The 20126-nt window shown below is 41.0% G+C and overlaps 1 protein-coding gene across 1 annotated transcript in view; it reads left to right on the top strand.

Annotated features, from left to right (window-relative positions):
• The first annotated feature begins 747 nt into the window (after window positions 1–747).
• raph1a (Ras association (RalGDS/AF-6) and pleckstrin homology domains 1a) overlaps window positions 748–20126 on the top strand; it is a 104095-nt gene continuing 84716 nt past the window's right edge. The window contains exon 1 of the mRNA XM_030757623.1: window positions 748–944. The gene's annotated coding sequence lies outside the window, so the exon portion shown is untranslated. The remainder of the gene's footprint in view (window positions 945–20126) is intronic.

The following is a 20126-nucleotide window of genomic DNA, read 5'->3' as shown; positions in this document are numbered from 1 at the left end:
AATGCATCTGCAATTTCGATTTTTTTAATTAGTAGAATTAATATTATTAATAAGTCTCTCTCTCTCTCTCTCTCTCTCTCTCTCTCTCTCTTCTCACACACACACACACACACACACACACACACACACACACACACACACACACACACACAGTGAAATCAGTTCTTTGAATGCACCTCGACAGTTAATTTCTTATGGCAATAAAAATCATTGTAGCTGCCTGTGCGAGCTTGTTGAGTGGGTTATTTTGCTAAGATGAGAGACGAAACCACTTGTGTAAAGAGCTCTGATTTTACTTCAGAGTTTACTTTAATCATTAACGTGTCTAGAGAGTCCACAAAAATAGCACAATTATTGTGGGGAAAATTTTCAATAACAATATAAATAATAATTATACTCTTGGTAAAACTCATCTTTATTTGTGTGTGATGACTTTTTTTCTGGCAAATGTGTTCCATTCAAAATACAAAAAGAGATGTAGGCTGTTACCACAGCTGCATAAAAGGATAGCAATAACGTATTATAAACACAATATTGTTTTTTTGTTTTTTCCTGACGGGGGAGGCATGGTGGAACAGTGGTTAGCACTGCTGTCTCAGTCTGGGTTCGCATCCACCTTCACCAGTTTTCTCCTGATGCGAAAAACGGAAGCGAATGGATGCATGAAAACATTAAGCGCTGTGGTGGTTTTATTGTGAAAGTCATTCCCGGAAGTGATCCGAGTGCCAGCCTCCAGTGTCAGGGGTGTTGGGATTCAGTGTAGCAGCAAGGGAAATCTGGAATATCTGGGAAAAGGGTAGTCGGTGAAAACCGGTACTAGACCGGCAAGAATCCCAGCGAAGTGTCGACGGTCACACCGCAGATCCTCACGGCGGAATCCTCTGCTCCGTCTCCCTGCTGCCGGCTGCGGTTTTTCCTCCCAAAAGCTTCCCTGGATCCGCACAGTAAGTAGCCCGATCCCCTCCTCATCTAAACGCATCTTCACCACCTCTTCCACCGCGTTCACCCTGCTCTCGCCTTTCTCGCTCTGTTTTTCTTATTTATTAATCTTTCTGTTTTATGTCTGGACTAAAGTCACCTGACTGTAAAAACACCGGATCTTTTTTATTATGTGGCAAATTCAGAACGAACCCCCTTCGTTAACATCGCTGTAATAAAAGGTAATTAATCCCGCTAGAAGCTGCATGTGTACGCAAAGAAAGGAGGAGGATGTGAGGGGGGTGACAGAAAAAAAGCGGCTTCCATTCACTTGAAGAGGTTAAATGCATTGAGTTGCGACTGCATGTGGATACACAGGACTCACTGCTCGTTGTGCATGTGTCTTTGCTCGGTGCTGTGTCAGACGCCGCAGGGGCCTGCAGGGCACACACTCCCGGCCTGGATGCGCAGGCCGGTGAGCGACCGGCTGACATCGCCTTTCCAGTCGGAATATCGGTGTAGCTCGGAGGCCAGGCGTGCCGGGCTGACACAAGCAAGGCGTGGCCTTCATATAGCATTACACAGATATGGGCGTGTTCCCCCGCAGCTGCCACACAACTCACTGCTGTCCGGTTAAATCAGAACCACATATTGCACAGATATGATTTCATCATCATTTTAAAATTTCATTGTGTTTTGTGTAACAAGCAGACTGAATAGGGTTCGGCTTATTTAAAAGTCATTTAAGATGCAGCATTATTAGACATGCAAGCCTGCTATCGGGCTGTCTGTCCTTCTGTCTTCCTACCACAGACTGCCACTGTCTACCTGTAGGTGAACCTGTCTTTCTGTCGTGTCCTCCTGTCTGGCGCTCTAGAATTACGGACCCCAGCAGGGTTAGAAGAGAAATGCTGGCCCGCCATTCTGAACTTAAGAGGTTATGCAATAAGAGTTATGTGTTGATGTGAGGCTCAGGTGTTTAAATTTAAGTCTTATGTTTAAAACTGTGGTTAGGGTATAGACTGTATATACAAAATGGCCATAGCCACATTGACGTCACCCATTTGGTTTGGACTCCACATTTTGAAGCCTCAACATTAGTGATTGTGGTGCCATGTTGTTTTTTCCCCCTTGTTTGTGGTTTTTTTTGGAGCCTGTAGAGATCAATTTTGGACAAGTGGGTGGAGTGCAACTTATCAGCTAATGCTAGCAAGCTTGGTTAGCAAGTGGCATCCATCCAGTGCTAAGCAAGGGATTCATTTTTTTTTAAAAATGATTTTTTTTCAGCAAAAATGCAGCAAAAACGTCTTGGGCAGCCAATACACAGAGCAAGTCATATTATTTTTCAAACAAACACAAACAAAAACACACCATAAATATGAGAATATGAGGTTCAGATCAGTGACTCTAGTTAGAGGTGTGGTTTACCAGGCACTGATTGGATACAGCTCCCAACTGGCCATAATAATGCAGAATTTACACTAAATTACACTATTATTTATGATACTACAATATGTGTGCATTCATATAATTTTTCAGTATCATGGTTATTGTCAATGCACAGTTATTGCAGTTCAGTGAAATGATCTTAGTCAGGGTCTCCTTTTTATAATTAAGAAGAAAAATATCCCAGGTTGCATTAGCACTAGTGCTGGGTAGTAAAACTAAAACTTTGTATCACATGGTATTATTGTTTTAATTGTATTTCCATGTAAGTGGGTCTTTATGGGGGTTTGCAGTGGCTCATTCTTCTATCAGGAATTCATAGATTAAAAAAACACGTAGATATCATCATTAAAAAAGAAATAGCTGTACAGCTGAATTCAGAAATAATCTTAGACTGTGTTAACAAAACTAAAACATTTGGCACAGGGCTATGGAGTCAATACTTTGGTTATTTGGGGTATATTTAGGTATTGTCTTCAATATTTAGGTTATTTTGGAGCATTTCTGCTGTCTTTTCTTCATCCTTCAACTGTGCTTACTCTTTGAGGTGTGAATTAAACATTGCTCAAGCTCGTAGAGTCCCTTTATTTTCTCAGTCAGACCCTGTTTGTGATGTCCACTTCAAAAAGTACTAAGTTGGCAACTGTGAAAATCTTCAGCCCAAGGCTTCCAATGCTTGGTCAAGTCTATGGGTGGAACCAGAATATGGAGAACAAGCTTCTAACATTGTTAATGTTGTCAAAGCTTTTTCTAAACTTGGTGCCTCAGCCTAACCAAATAGTCAACGAAAACAAGACTTTTATTTTGGCCACAGCAGCTTTATTGGCGGGATAGAGAGACAGGAAATGGGGGAAAGATACAGGGAAAGACACGCGGGCAAATCAGCAACAAGCCAGCACTCGAGCTTGTGCCGCCCGCACCGCAAGGCAGTTGCCTGCTCCACCCCTGAGCCACCCGGGCGCCCGATGAAAACAAGACTTAAAAGTTAAACAATATGAAACTATATGGAGAAACTTGCAGCTCTACATGGGAAATGTGCTGTGTGAAAATTGTGGAGGGACCTTTGCTACAGCAGATGCTGCTCTTGCAGCAGTATTGGGAATATTTCAGGAACATTCAGACATGTTCACTTGCCTGCTGTGCTTGCCTTTGAGATTCTTAGACGGGCTTCTTGCTGTTGTTGCAAATGGTCTGAGATGTTGTTTGCATGCTGGTTTTTGCTTGTCAGATGCAAAATCTCCATATACAATTTGTGCTGTTTTGTTTTTTCCCACCTCAACTCTGAGTGGACCTGTTGTTGCAGCTGCACACGTTGTTATCTTCCAGTCTCTCCACAAAACTACAATATCTAAACTACGTTCGCTCATTATGAAAAGAAGTGGCATCACATTGTCATTGCACGGATTTCATACCAAAGTATGAGTTCTTAGGATGTAGGAGCAGTATGCTACAGTCAGTCTCATCACCCTGATGTTTCTGATGGTATGCAGTGCAAAACGACATGAGCAAGGGACATTGAAGTGATTTTGTGAGATTGATGCTGGGATCACCAGAATTCCAAACTGTTCTTAAATTGAAGACTTGGTATGAGACATAGGAGGTAACACATGAAGCATTCAAGAATGTTTTCATAAGACTAACATTGCTGCCCATTAGCACTGGGGCAGCATTATGGTTACCACTGCTACCTCACACCAAGAAGGTCCTAGGTTCAATTCCACCTTGGCCTGGGTCTTTCTGTGTGCAGTTTGCATGTTCTCCCTGTGTCTGCGTGGATTTTCTGCAGGTACTCTGGTTTCCTCCCAAAGACATGCAATTGTTGGGGTTAGGTTAATTAGTGATTCTAAATTGCTCGTTGGTGTGAGTGTAGATGGTTGTCTGTGTCGGCGCTGGGTTAAGTTGCTGAACAGGATAAACAGAAGAGGATGGATGAAAACTAACATTTTTATCTTATTCTCATTCAAATGGCCGAGGCCTCCTTTAAACCAAATGAGCTTAATACCACTCGTAAATGGTGCTGCTGCAGTCAGTAAGCAGGCTCATCAGAGATCAAGTATAATCATTATGGAAGTTTTGAGAAGTCCCACTTCTATAACGTGGTTGTGCGCAGCAAAGTGGGGCAGAATTCTGTCTCCTGGTAGTGCTGAGTGTTAACTGGAGTATAAAAATCCCTGATGCCCTAATTTAACTAAAGGCTTCCCTGGCTATGTGTGACCAGTCTGTGAACTACAGGGTCCTGGTTTCCTGATCTGCTATCCCCACACTTCCCAGTCCTCTAGCACATTTTTAAACAGTGTGATATAATTTTTGATGGTTTTCACAAGTGGCTTGTCTTCTCATTGATGCAGTATGAGCCGCTGCTCATCTCCAGCAAGGTGTGGATTAAATGTGTTTTAGATTTTTAATATTGTGATCATCATTTTGGAAAACCATTGCAGTTAGACTCTCCTAATTACTAAGCACATACCAGGTAAATCAGAGGATATTGTTGAGTAATTATCATTGATAATAAGTGTACTTTTCTTTGAAAACCAGGACATGAATTGGCTTCATAGTGGTTCATTGTGTTGGTGGAAAAAGCCAGAGATGCTCATCTTGTTGTCACTATGGATCGAGCAGTTAATGAAGCAGTTGTGAGTCTGTGTGTGTGTGTGGTACAAGTATAACTTGTGGAGCAAAAATGTGTTTTATATGTTCTTTTGGGAATAATTTACTAGGCATTTTGATCAGCTCACACTGATTATTATAATATATTGTGCAAAAGTCTTGAGCCACTGTTCATTTCTTTATAGTTTGTTTCCAGGCAGACTTTCCTGCCATTGTTTTTAAAGTGGTCTTGAGCAATAATTCCTCTGGCTTCTTAGGATGTTGGCTGCCTTTTTACTCATTTTCAGTCCAGGCACCTTACTGAAGAGGTGAATCAGTGTTGTGTTTGCACATAATAGATGACGTAGCAAAGAACCAATTTTAAATTCTTCATTCTTCATCAGTTCAGGCTGTGTTGAAGAACAAAGCTGGTCATACCAAATATGACTGTCAGGCTCACTAGGAATAATTTGGTTTTTGCCTCCATTTATGGTTGCATTTATGGTGTTTCATTTTTCTAACAACATATAAGGAAATGTGAGGTGGCTCAAGACTTTACTACCGTAGTGTACCTGCTTGATATCTATAAGAATTGCCCAACAATATACTGTTATGCACATAATAACCATGTAAATCTATATGGTACATAAACTAATTTAACACGTTTAAAGTAAATATATGGATTTTGATGACTGGCTGACCATTTCTCAGTGAACTTTTGTCTAAAATGAATTATCTCAAAGCTGCTTATTACCAATTATGTTTTGATTAATTTTCTGTTACCATTCCACACCTTATACAGATTCTGTCCACTGTATAATGTGCTTTTACAGTATGCTGTTTTTTTTCTGGTAGAGGTTAAAAGAAATCTGTGTACTGTTTTGCACAAACAGGAAATGGCACTAAAGTTAATCGAACCGTGGCTTTGGAATGTCAGGGACAATTACAGTATGTTTGCACAAAGATGAAGTTAGCTTAGTTTATGAGATTTACAGTGTACAAACTTTCCAAAAGCACATATTCATATGGACACTGACGCTGTGCTCACATATCAAAACCTGATAACTGGAGATTTGTAGCATGCAGTTAGGAGACATTCAGTGAACATTTTGTGTTTGTTTCTGTTACCTTTAGGCCTTTCTTCTAGCACCATCACATAAAGAAAATATCTGCTTTTAGATCCAGGTTGGTGTTAAACACTCATGGTCCCCTGAGGATGAGTTCACTTAATTTTCTTTTAGCGCTGCCTTCAATATGTTGTGTTAATTTTTACCTCCACTGTGTGTTCTAGTTTTGTTCCAGCTGGGCATGCATTTGATTCAGAGAGCTATTTTGATGAGTCTTTCATCAGTCTTTCAGTGACTTCACGAGGCTTTGCTTTATTGCTGAACAGCACTTAAATCTCCATTATGGGAATCAACCCATCTGCATTTCTAGGCACCACAGAGGTCTACAATCATTAAGAGATAATTTTTGGCCTTGCATGCTTCCTCTGGTTGTGTGTAAGCATCAGTGCACCAGTAACATCTGTATCAGCTGCTCTGCTCTGCTGCAGTTTGTCAGTATATTGCCACTGATGGCTATGAGAGGTCAAACTAGGTCAACATCTGATGTTGTTTTTTTCCCTCCATTTATGTCTGTCCCCCTCTTGCCAAGTATATGGAAAAGTCATCCCTCCTTCTCTCAGGAAATTCCTTCTTGTCCCAGGGGTCAGACAGACAGAGAGGGTGTGAAGGAGCTGCACAGCACATCAGCAATTGAGGGACACTCCAGGTCTTCAGTTTCTTATTCAGTACATTTTCATTTTTGTGTAATAGTGAAGCTGTTTTATTATGTAAGAACAGATGTGAATACAAGTAACTGCTCTTCCTGGTTGGGTTTTTAGACATTAGAGATGTAACCTTTGACCGAGGCTTGATTTAGACATGTGCGCTGAAGCTTTGTAGAGCCTACGATACATAAGTCCCGCATTGTTGCCAGCATTCATGCTTGTGCAAGGTGCAGTATGGGATAATCACCTTGTCGTTGGCTGGCACCACATATAAAACATTATATGTGGTGCCAGCTTAGAGAAACTAAGAAAATGCAAGGACTTTTTCCCCTCTTGGTTGTGGTGTTTTTTGTCAGGTTCAAACATATTTGTCCCTCAAGTTTTTCCACTTCTTTGTACATTTCCATTGCCTTTACAAACAGTTGTGAAAAAATGGGTGGTTATAATAAGCTCGCTGAATTCAAGTGTGGTACTGTAATAGGACGGCATGGTTACAACAAGTCAGTTTGTGAAAGGTCCTAGATATTCTCCAGTCAACTATAAGTGGTATTATTGCAAAGTGGAACAATATAGCAACCACAGCAACTCATAAAGTGGAGAACAGGTGAAGTTACAAAGCAGGGTTGCCAAGTCCTGAAGCTCGTAGTCTGCAGAATTCCAAACCTTCTCTGGCATTAACATCAGCTCAAAAACTGCACGCAAGGAGCTTCATGGCTTATACATGTAATGTATAGGTAACCCATCAGTTTTGTCCATATAGTGTAAATTTTTGGGTCACAGTTTTGTATCATTTCTTTTTTGGTATCCTTTTTTTTTTGCTTTAAAGAGGTTGAATGACAAAAAACTGGGAAGAATGTTATTCCATGCCTGACATGATCACTTTAGCTCTGTGGTGTCCCATTTTATTTATTTTTTGTCCTCTTGTTGCCAAGACTTCATAAAACGAGTCACATATTTTAATGCCACAGGCTTAGAAACCTCATAGACTTTACCAGCAGCACGTGGATGTTACGGTGCAGGAGGGTGGAACCATGATTCAGTATTTCCTCTGTTTGTATTGCTATTTCTGTCTTTGTTTCAGAATAATCAGACATTGAACCCCTGCAAAGATATGATTTTAATTTAAAAGCACCTCTAAAATTCCCTTTTTCACATGTGTCAGTTACTTGAATTTGGACTGAAAATGCTCTTGTGTGCATAAAGCATCTCGTAAATGGGCCAGCAGTGTGTTGTAGAGTGGCGTATACACCAATTGTGTGTAGTGGAGTAGAATGAAGTGTGCTTTGCTGTGTCAGCGCAAAGCCTGCAGATGCTGGCAGTGGAAGAGCAGTGGGACTCCAGGCAGAAACTGGAGATGCTGCATGCAGAGTTCTCAACTTCATAAACGAAAAGTCCTCCTCAACTCCTCTGTTTGTCAACAGCTAGGCTAAAAGTAGAGATCACTACACTGATGATATCTGTCTCGAATGTTATACCTACACCCGTTCATGATTATACATTTTTGATGTTCGCTGATATTGTCTCCAACACACACAATAGGGGTTTCCACCGGACCTGCCTGGACCAAGCAGACCCCTGCCAGGCTTAAGCACCAGGGCTTTTTCCTCATTAAATTTGGGACTTGGTTTTTAAGTATTCAAGACATGAATTTATGAAGTCAGTTTACTGCTCTCTGAACTAATGAAACTCCAATAGTGCGTTTGTGCGCATGCACGCTGATAGCAGTAAATGGTTTTTGCTGTTTGTTGTTGAAACAGGCAGCTGGCAGTTGAATGCAATGACTCAGCCTGTGCGTGTGTCTCTGTGTGATTTATCTCCCTCCCACATAGAGACACACACATAGTATTAATGGAGTATCCAGATGAGTAACAGTACTCTGGTTTCCTGTGCCTCCCCTTAGTTAACTTCCTTGTAAACTGAACACAAAAGCCGAATGGACAAACAAGACAACAGTAAAATGATCTGAAGGTTTCTTTAATGTATTTTTCTTTTAATTTAGGAAATCTCACTAATTTTATTGGATATTACACAAGGAAAACACCTACACGTTACTCAAGGTTTGGAGGTCAGGGATGCCAGTTAGAAGGCTGCTGTTGGTTTGAGATACATTCCTTTCATAGTCCCGGTGACCTGGCTAAATAACATGGACTTCTGGGAAAACTAGAAATGGGCTTTCAATTGTTGGCTTATGCAGACTTATGTGAGCTGCTTTGAGCTCACAGCTCAAAGCAGAATTAAAAGGTTCAAACATGCAACTAGTACTATATTCAGTTCCTTATTTGAGAACTAGAAACTTGTTTGTAAAACTCTATTTTAATCCAAACTTTTCCCATATACAGTGGATTAAACATCAGATACAGAAAGCTAATGATTGATATTGATACTTGCTTGTTTCTGTTCGGACGCATTTCTGCTGGAACGATTGTACAACTAAGAAACACTTAACCAAATACTGCTGGGGGTGTATGTATTTAATTTTTGTATACTTTTGACCCTGTCTGAATTAAAGAAATTCCAAAATAAATTCAAACTTGTGCACACAGTTCTTGTTTTTTTTAAGTCATTAAATATGTATGCTGTAAAATCATTCCATCCTGGAAAAAGGAGGAAAGAAAGAAATCATTAAAAGCCCCAAATTACCATGACAGTCAACCCCATGATGAGTGTATGTACACTTCTGACCACAACAGTATAAAATTTATTGACTTTGTCTCCCTTATGTTTATAATAAAAGCAAAATATTAGAAGATGAAACTGAAAAAAATGTGATTTTTAAAACAAATGTGTACTCATTTTGAACTTGATAGACTGAAGCAGAGATGAAAACTCTCCCATGGTCTGAACAGTCAAGACTTTTGGTGCGTGGGTGCATCAGTGACCCCTCATGAATAACTTGCACACCTGTGAGGGCACCATTATTTCTGAAAGAAATATCCAGGTTCTTAGAGCAGAAAAATAAACTTTATCTCTTCTCCACGTGACGTCTTTCTCACAGAACACTTTGCTTATTTTTGCTTGTGTTGCAACAGCATCGTTCCAGAGCGAAAGCAGTCTGCATTCAGACTGAGCAAATACTGAAAACATTTGGTGCATTTCAAAACAAAAAAATACAAGGTTCCCAACTTTTGAGCAGCTGTAAGCCTGTCTCTAATAACTGCAGCAGTTAATCTTCTCAGTTCCCAAAAATCTTCAGTGGTAAAAGAAAAGGTGAGACAACAAAGTGATAAATACGCCTCTGTCCCAACTGTGCTTTATCGACTGTGTTGCTGGCATCAGTAGCAGATGCTGAAAAATGTAAGCAAATATGAGCGACGTGCCTCAAGAATAAAAATGACCCTTTTTTTGGACCATTGCCCATTAAATAATAGAGTTTAAATGATTTCTACATCAAATCCTTGCGTCTGACAGCTGAATCATTATTCACTGAAAACCTGTAGCTTCTAAATATAGCACATGGCTTTATGCTTTCCCATAATGCTAGGCGTGTGGACAGTGAACTGTTAGTATAGAATTGGTTGTAGCCTCCCTTCATCCCCACCCTAAGCTGACATTCAAATAAAGTTTTCAGCAGCAGCAGCACTGTCTGTCTCACTTTAATTCCACACAGATGTAGAGACAGATGTAGGCTGCTGTTGCTGTATTACTGCACAGCCCTCATTCTTGGAAAATTTAATCTGATTTCTTCTTCTTTCCTTTTTTTTTTTTTTTTTTTTTGCATTCTTTTATATTTTTTCCCCCCTCTGTGTTTATCCTCTGAGCTGCATCGCTCTAGCCAAGCCACTCTCTCTCTTTCTGTCTCTGTTTTGTCTTTGCACTTCTATGTCCCTCAACCCTTGCGGAGATCCAGGGGCTGGCTGTGCAGCTGGGAATCAGGACTATCGTTTTGATTGCGTTGAATGGAGCCTGACATTGTTTCCTTGTTTTTAAAGCTTGCCTGGGGAACAGTGCAAGAAGCATTCAAATCCTTTATGTAAGACTGAAATTCAAGAAAATGTTAATGGCCATCAGAGGAATTTGTTTCTGACCTTCTCTCACATAAAAACATACACATAGAGTTAAGATATAGGAAAATTACTGTGTTCTAAATTTACTTCAGTAAAAGAAAAGGTATTTTTAACCAAATGCAAGTCATGCTGGCAGATTTGCATGTCATTGTATTCATTATTATCATACATGGACAACTGGTAGTATCTCCACATTTGCCCTTTTTTTTATGAAGAGCTGCTCTTCTCCCAGGTATTTCTAATCAGAAAAAAACGATTACAATTTCACGTTCATCTTCCGTTCAAAGTTCTGAAGTCTAAGCTTGCTCCTTTTCTTTACTCGGCAACAGCCAAGAAGAGTGACAGAGAGACTGTGGTCAAAAAGATCTGTCTGGAGGAAGTAAAGCTCACAAGGTTTAGACTGGCTTTGTCTCTGTGCCAGGGTCAAGACCACCTGATCTACTTTTGGTGGTGTATGACAACTTTAGTGCCCATGGGCACCAAGGAGGTCTACGGAGGAATGTAAGAATGCTGCTGGGACCTCGTCAACCTCTTCACCCCCGACTACACCACTGAACATCCAGCATTGGAGGCAGGCATGCTGACACCAGCGGTTGCCCTTACAAAACCAGCTTTATGGTCAGAAAACTCCACCTTATCATTGCTTAGTTGCTAATGGACCACCTGTGGCCATTTGTATCTTTTATTTTAATTCATTTTAAATGAATTAAATTTCATTTAATTAACAACATTAACAGCAATCTCCTTTAAAAACGTTTTCAAGTTCAGTGATGGCAGCTGTGTAGAAACATACTGAAAAATCACATTAATAATCAAGATCACAGTACTGACCATTTTGTGCCTTGAATTGATCCCCTTGGGTCATTTAAAGTTTCAATTTAAGTTTCTAAGGCCTGTGAAAAAGGGCATTTGGTGCAATACTGAGCCTATATTTAATGCATTGACAATTGGACAATTTGGACACCTTACCTTATTAGAAATCTGAGTGTAGCTTTGTTCTTCTGTGCCGACTGCAACCAGCTATCAGAGAAAGTGGCTTATACGTTTACATAAACAAAGGTTGGTGTACAAATTGGAATGTGGTGAACAGCCACTGCTCAGAGGCAATTGAACACCTGACTGACAAATGTCGGCCACATGATCTGCTTCACGAGTTTGTGGCGGTGTTTTTAATGGCTGTTTACATACCGCTGGGTGCTAAGACTAACGAGGCACTGAAGGAGCTACACAACACACAACATTAGCTTGCTTCAGAACAACCACCCAGAGGCATTTTATGTGGTAGCGGGGGACTTTAACCACGTAAACCTGACAGACATTCTGCCAAAGTTTCACCAGCATGTCACCATACCAACACAGGGAAATAACACACTAGACCATGTTTACACCAACAAACACATTGGCCTCACTGACCACATCTCCATCATGCTGGTCCTGGCCTATCACCCCCTGCTGAGAAGCTCCAGACCAACACAGAAGCCTATCACTGTGTGGCCCAGTGATGCTGCCTCTGTCCTGCAGGACTGTTTCCAGTGTACAGACTGGCAGGTCTTCAGGGAGGCTGCTGTCTGTGAGGGAAAGGCGGATCTGGAGGACTATACATCTGCTGTCCTCAGATACATAAGCAAGTGTGTTGGGGATGTTACCACCACCAGGACTGTGACGTGCTGTCCAAACCAGAAACCCTGGCTGGATGCAGAGGTTCACTCTCTGCTGAAAGCAAGGAATGTTGCCTTCAGGTTTGGGGACTCACACACTCAGGAGGGCCAGAAGTGAGCTGACTGTTAGCATAAAGAGGGCCAAAGCCACATATGCTCAGAAGATCCAGGGTCTCTTCTCCCATGATCTACGGAGCATGTGGAAGGGCATCAAATGCGTCACAGACTATAACTCCAGAGATGCACAATGCCCTAGGGACCCCTCTCTGCCTGACACTCTAAACAAGTTCTTTGCCTGCTTTGAGGGCCCCAACACCCACCTACTTAAAGACTGCCACCATCATCCCGGTCCCCAAGAGCTCCACAGTGACAGGCCTGAATGACTATCGGCCAGTAGCTCTCACCCCGATGGTCATGAAGTACTTTGAGAGACTGGTCATGACCCACATCAAGGACACCGTCGATGTCACTGTGGACCCACACCAATATGCATACCAGAAGAACCGGTCCACGGAGGATGCCATCTCCTCTGTGGTTCACATTACCCTCACCCACCTGGAGTGTAGCCCCTTAACTGGCCAGGGCCGTTTGTAGTCCCTTTTATATGGCAGGCTAGACCCTCCCATTTTTATTGACATGTCATTCGGCCAATCATGTAACTGGCTGCACCAAATCACCTGACAAAGCTACGTGACGCCCTCTGAGTATTATTGGCTCTGGGAAACCCATTTCTTAACATGATTGGCCGAATGAGGTGTCAATCAAAATGGGCGGGTCTAGCCTGCCATATAAATGCACTTCATTCGGCCGGCGGACCAGACGCGGCCGGTTAATAGGCAATGAAGTGGGTTGTTCAGAGCCAATAATAACCAGAGGGTGTTATGTAGTTGTTTCAGGTGATTTTTTTGCTGCCAGTTAAGGGGTTAACTACTCCTGTGTCCGTATGCTCTTTGTGGACTGAACTTCTCCCTTTGCAACCAGGCCCTGGACTTCCTGACGAACAGGCCGCAATCTATGAGGATCCACAATGACTCCTCCTCCCCCATCATCCTCAGCACTGGCTCCCCCCAGAGCTGTGTGCTGAGCCCTCTTCTGTTCACCTGCTCACATATGACTGCTCAGCAAAACGCCCAGGCTGTCATGTTGTGAAGTTTGCAGATGACACAGCAGTGGTTGGATGCATCGCTAACAACGATGAGTCTGGCTACAGGCAGGAGGTGGAACACCTGGAGGATTGGTGCAGAGAGAACAATCTCTGCATCAATGTGGCAAAAACAAAGGAATGATGATCATGGACTTCAGAAGGGTCAGACACCACCTCCTCCCCATGAACACTGGAGGATCTGCAGTGGAAGTAACCTCACCTGGGGCAACAACACTTCCAGTCTGGTCAGGAAGGCACACCAGCACCTCTACTTCCTCAAGAGGCTGAGGCACGCTGGACTTGGAAGCTCAGTCCTCTCCTTATTCTACAGATGTGTGGTAGAGAGCGTCCTGGGCTCCTGCATCACTGTGCAACACAGAATCTGCTCTGCAGAGAAGAAAACTCTGCAGAGGGTGGTGAAGGGTGCTCAGAGGACTGCTGGAGTCAGCTTCTCCACCACCACCACTGACATTTACACCTCCACATGCAGGAAAAGGGCCACCTGCATCCTGAAGGAGCCCACACATCCAGCACACACACTCTTTGCTCCACTCCCCTTCGGCAGGAGACTTAGGAGCATCAAGAGCTGGACCACCAGACTGAGGAACAGCTTCTTCCCTGAAGCTGTAAGACTGTTGAACTCTGATGGGGCTGTGGAGCTGCACTGCTTTTGCACACTTTTGCAGCTGTCATTGCACAAGTCATTACTGTGGCATCACAGGTCTCTACTGCGCCATTACTCCACAACCTAAACTGTTCCATATTTATTTTTATTTACCTTGGAAGGTACACACAGGTGTATATATTTGTGTGTGTATGTGTGTGTATGTGTGTGTGTGTGTGTGTGTGTGTGTGTGTGTGTGTAGATATAAAGGTATGCATACATGCATATGTGTATATATGTATATATTTCCTTATATTTACCTATATTTATATTTATTCTTCTTTAACTCACTTGGACCTGTCATAATTATTGCATGTGAAACACTGGGACCTGAAGACAGAATTTTGTTCCACTGCATTCAAATGTGATGTGAATGACAAATAAAGAAATCTTTAATAAAGTGAAGGCGACCCAGCCCACACCTCAGTCAGGTCTGACTTTGCTATTTATAGATGCAACAGAGAAATGTTTTCACCACACTTCATCCATGGTGCAGGTAGCTTGTTGTACTGACTTGAGGGGGCATTCAGGTGATTTTGAAATGGACTTCCTCCAAGTTTCTCCTGCAGTCCAGAGATATGCGTGTCAGGTGGATTAGTTTAAACTCTCCAAACTGGGAATGAGGAAACTTAGATTTACTGAGATAAGCGGCAAAATTTCAAGTTAGTAAATGTGTGAAAATGACCCGTGTCTGTAACGTGTTCTGCAGCGTCTTGGATCGTAGGTTCTAACTTGTGAACGATGCAGTGAGTGACGGTCAGATAAAGATCTGTTTGTCTCTCTATCAGCCCATCAAAGCTACCACCTCACCACCAAGCAGTGTTATCTCTGGTGTCAGGAATGGCAAGTGCTGAAAATGAAAGTTTCTTTTATTTTTATTGTCCTTTGCACTCTTTCTTCTCTCTTAAAAGATCCCCTTTAATTACATTTTAAACCCACACAGTCCTTTGGTGCAAAATTGCTTTTAAAATTTTATCTCTAACTGTGTAGGTTAATTCAATTCAGTTTTATTTATATAGCACCAAATCACAACAAACAGTCGCCTCAAGGCGCTTCGTATTGTGGGCAGGGTTATTATAGTTAACGAAAACGAACGAAATAACGAAAACTGAAATTGAAAAAACATTGTCGTTAACTGAAATAAATAAAAACTATAATTAAAAGGAAAAAACGCTAACTAATTAAAACTGAATTGTGAGTTTACAAAACTAACTAAAACTAACTGAAATTATCGATAAACTGACTTTCATTTACTTTTTTTTTTTTTTTTTTAAACCTTGTGGATTGATATGAAATCATTTTTTCCGCTCTCTGAGTTTGAGCTGGGAGCGCCACAGGACAACTGTGTGAGTGCGCATGTGCGTGCGCTCACACGCTGGTCCGCAAAGTAATGGCTGCGGTCTGCCGAGAAAGCGGCAGAGTCCCGTATGGAGGTTCTTTGAGTACAAGAGCACAGATTGAATCGAAAGTCTTGTTGTGGATGATGAAAAATTTGCGAAACACTTCTCAGTCAGGAAAAACCAGCAACATCAAAGTCCACCTGAGAAGCCACAAGGGCTACAGAAACCGCTCTGATCCTACCAGGTAACCTGGCCTGCGCTTCTGGAGAAACGGGACTACTTGTCGGGTCCACGCAGCCCAGAACGTTGTGACTAAACTGTTGCGTCCTTGTGCGTTTCCGGCTACTTTATCAGTGAGAGAATAACAATCAGGAATAATAATCAAAGCATCAATATAAGGACTCACAACTGTCAGCAAATTCCTGGAGGGAGACTGCTGAAACTATCAGGATGGACGTGAAGGAATGAAGAAAGACCCTGCAAGTTTAGCATCTAACCAAGCTAGCTCCAAAACAGAAGCAGCTTCAGGTGGTGAGAACATCAGGATGCAGCTGGATTTGACCTTTGACTCCTTCAAAGAGTTTGTTTTTGTCAAACAGCACATGTAGGTGTTGTTAATCTGCTGCACTGATGCTGAAGTTTATTGTGGAGTTTATTGTAGAATTTATTGAGTTTGGGAATTCATGTTTTTCTTTGCTTCTCCCTGTTGATGTTCATGTGTGTCCTTAATATTACACAAATTTAGCATGTCTTGTGAACAGCTGGTTGCTGAATATATTTCTTTAAACGGTATCTTTTGTCAAGTTTTCATTACACAATAGTCACTTTTGCGCCTTGAATCTTGCACCTGATTAGGTATGAAAATACTAAAACTAATACTGAAACTAACTAAAACTAAGCATGAAACCAAAAATAAAAACTACTAAAAACAAGGAAAACCACTCTGAAAACTAATTAAAACTAACTGAATTAAAGAAAAAAAAGTAAAAACTAACTAAAGCTAAACTATAATGTAAAATCCAAACTATTATAACCCTGATTGTGGGTAAAGACCCTACAATAATACAGAGAAAACCCAACAGTCAAAACGACCCCCTATGAGCAGCACTTGGTGACAGTGGGAAGGAAAAACTCCCTGCCGCAACTCATCTGCCGCGACCGGTTGGGCAGAGGGGAGAGAAAAAAAAGACATGCTGTCAAAGAGAGCCATAGATTAATAACAATTAATGATTAAATGCAGAGTGGAGTATAAACAAAGTAAATAAGATGAATGAAAAGAAACTGTGCATTATGGGAACCCCCCCAGCAGCCTAGGCCTATAGCAGCATAACTAAGGGAGGGTTCAGGGTCACCTGATCCAGCTCTAACTATAAGCTTGATCAAAAAGGAAAGTTTTAAGCCTAATCTTAAAAATAGAGAGGGTGTCTGTCTCCCGAATCAAAGCTGAGAGCTGGTTCCACAGAAGAGGCGCCTGAAAGCTGAAGGCTCTGCCTCCCATTCTGCTCTTAAGTATCCGAGGAACCACAAGTAAGCCAGCAGTCTGAGAACAAAGTGCTCTATTTGGGTGATATGGGACTATAAGGTCTTTGAGATAAGATGGGGCCTGATTATTCAAGACCTTGTAGGTAAGGAGAAGGATTTTAAATTCTATTCTAGATTTAACAGGGAGCCAATGAAGAGAAGCCAATATGGGAGAAATCTGCTCTCTCTTTCTAGTCCCTGTCAGTACTCTAGCTGCAGCATTTTGGATCAGCTGAAGGCTTTTCAGGGAGCTTTTAGGACAGCCTGATAATAATGAATTACAATAGTCCAGCCTAGATGTAATAAATGCATGAATTACCTTTTCAGCATCACTCTGAGGAAGGATGTTTCTAATTTTAGAAATATTGCGCAAATGCAAAAAAGCGGTCCTACACATTTATTTAATATGTGCATTGAAGGACATATTCCGGTCAAAAATGACTCCAAGATTTCTCACAGTGTTACCGGAGGCCAAAGTAATGCCATCCAAAGTATCTGGTTTGACACCATGTTTCTAAGATTTGTGGGGCTGAGTACAAGAATTTCAGTTGTATCAGAATTTAGAAGCAGGAAATTAGAGGTCATCCAGGCCTTTATGTCTTTAAGACATTCCTGCAGTTTAACTCATTGATGTGTGTCATCTGGCTTCATTGATAGGTAAAGCTGAGTATCATCTGCATAACAATGAAAATTGATGCAATGCTTTCTAATAATACTGCCTAAGGGAAGCATGTATAATGTAAATAAAATTGGTCCTAGCACAGAACCCTGTGGAACTCCATAATTAACCTTAGTGTGTGAAGAAGACTCCCCATTTATATGAACAAACTGGAGTCTGTTAGATAAATATGATTCAAACCACTGCAGTGCAGTACCTTTAATACCTATGGCATGCTCTAATCTCTGTAATAAAATGTTATGGTCAATAGTATCAAAAGCTGCACTGAGGTCCAACAGGACAAGAACAGAGATGAGTCCACTGTCAGAGGCTGTAAGAAGATCATTTGTAACCTTCACTAATGCTGTTTCTGTACTGTGATGAATTCTGAAACCTGACTGAAACTCTTCAAATAAACCGTTCCTCTGCAGATGATCAGTTAGCTGTTTTGCAACTACTCTTTCAAGAATCTTTGAGAGAAAAGGAAGGTTGGAGATTGGCCTATAATTAGCTAAGACAGCTGGGTCAGTGATGACTTTTTAAGTAGAGGTTTAATTACAGCCACCTTGAAGGTCTGTGGTACATAGCCAACTAATAAAGACAGATTGATCATTTTTAAGATAGAATCATCAATAATTGGAAAGACTTCTTTGAACAGTCTAGTAGGAATGGGATGTTGCTGGTTTGGAGGAAGTAACTATTGAAGTTAACTCTGAAAGATCAACTGAAGCGAAAGAGTCTAAACAAATACCAGCAGTGCTGAAAGCAGCCGAACATGAAGATAAATCTTTGAGATGGTTATGAATAATTTTTTCTCTAATGACTAAAATTTTATTTGTAAAGTAATCCATGAAGTCACTACTAGTTAAAGTGAAAGGAATACTCAGCTCTACAGAGCTCTGACTCTTTGTCAGCCTGGCTACAGTGCTGAAAACAAACCTGGGGTTGTTCTTATTTTCTTCAATTAATGATGAATAGTAAGATGTCCTAGCTTTACGGAGGGCTTTTCTATATAGCAACAAACTCTTTTTCCAGGCTAAATGAGCATCTTCTAATTTAGTGAGACGCCATTCCCTCTCCAGCTTTCGGGTTATCTGCTTTAAGCTGTGCGTTTGTGAATTATACCACGGAGTCAGGCACTTCTGATTTGAAGCTTTCCTTTTCAGAGGAGCCACAGTATCCAAAGTCGTACGCAGTGAGGATGTAAAACTATTGACGGGATAATCGACCTCACTGGGAGCAGAGTTTAGGTAGCTGCTCTGCACTGTGTTGGCACTGAAGAGTATAATGAAGAAATTAGATCCTTAAACTTAGTTACAGCACTTTCAGAAAGACTTCTACTGTAGTTGAACTTATTCCCTACTGCTGTGTAATCCATTAAAGTAAATGTAAATGTTACTAAGAAATGATCAGACAGGAGGGGGCTTTCAGGGAATACTGTTAAGTCTTCAGTTTCTATGCCATATGTTAGGACAAGATCCAGAGTATGATTAAAGTGGTGGGTGGGCTCCTTTACATTTTGAGAGAAGCCTATTGAATCTAACAATAGATTAAATGCAGTGTTGAGGCTGTCATTCTCAGCATCTACATGGATGTTAAAATCACCCACTATAATTATTTTATCTGAACTGAGCACTAAATCAGATAAAGAGTCTGAGAAATCAGACAGAAGTGGTTCTTATATAGCACTTTTCTACTTCGAGCACTCAAAGCATTTTATACAAGCATGCTTCATTCACATATTCACACACATTCATACAAGCACTTCCTCCTGAGCCACAGCCACCCCTCATTAGGTCATTTTAACTGGTTAGGTCAAAACTGGTTGAAGCCTGGGCCTCTTTGCACTTATTACTGATATGACTCATATCAGGTGGATATCACTTTGACAACAGAAGCTTGACAGTAGGTAAAACTTAAAATAGATTTCTTTTTACAGAGGCAGATGGTGGTTATTGAGAAACAATGCTTACATTTTAAGTGTCTTATGTGATGCATTTATTATGAACACAAGGAATGATTTTTCTGAGGGTTTTATTTAATTTCTGATTTGAGCATTTGACAGATGTGTTATGGCAGAATAAAAAAAAGCCAAGAAAGAAAAAAAAGTCTTTACTTTTACAGTATTTTACTTGTAATTTATTAATTTTACACTATTGTTATATTGTAAGAAAAGAATCAGATAAAATTTTACCCAAATGACTGCAATAAATTTATACCTTCAAAATAAACAAAAAAATTGCTGTTTTATTAATCAGAAATCGGAAAACATTTGCATTTCTCTTAGAGACGGTAGCACTAACGTTATTAATTTTTAAGGCTTTTTAAGGATGATCAGGAGTTGCTGTTAAGGGGAAATGCAAAATGTTTTTAAAAAAAAGTATTCCTGGTTTGAATGGTTTTGCTCTGTGGAGTG

The sequence above is a fragment of the Archocentrus centrarchus genome, chromosome 21, assembly GCF_007364275.1.
Source record: "Archocentrus centrarchus isolate MPI-CPG fArcCen1 chromosome 21, fArcCen1, whole genome shotgun sequence".
Classification (NCBI taxonomy): domain Eukaryota; kingdom Metazoa; phylum Chordata; class Actinopteri; order Cichliformes; family Cichlidae; genus Archocentrus; species Archocentrus centrarchus.
The sequence above is the reverse complement of the archived record's forward strand: the minus strand, read 5'-3'. Positions and strand labels throughout refer to the sequence as shown.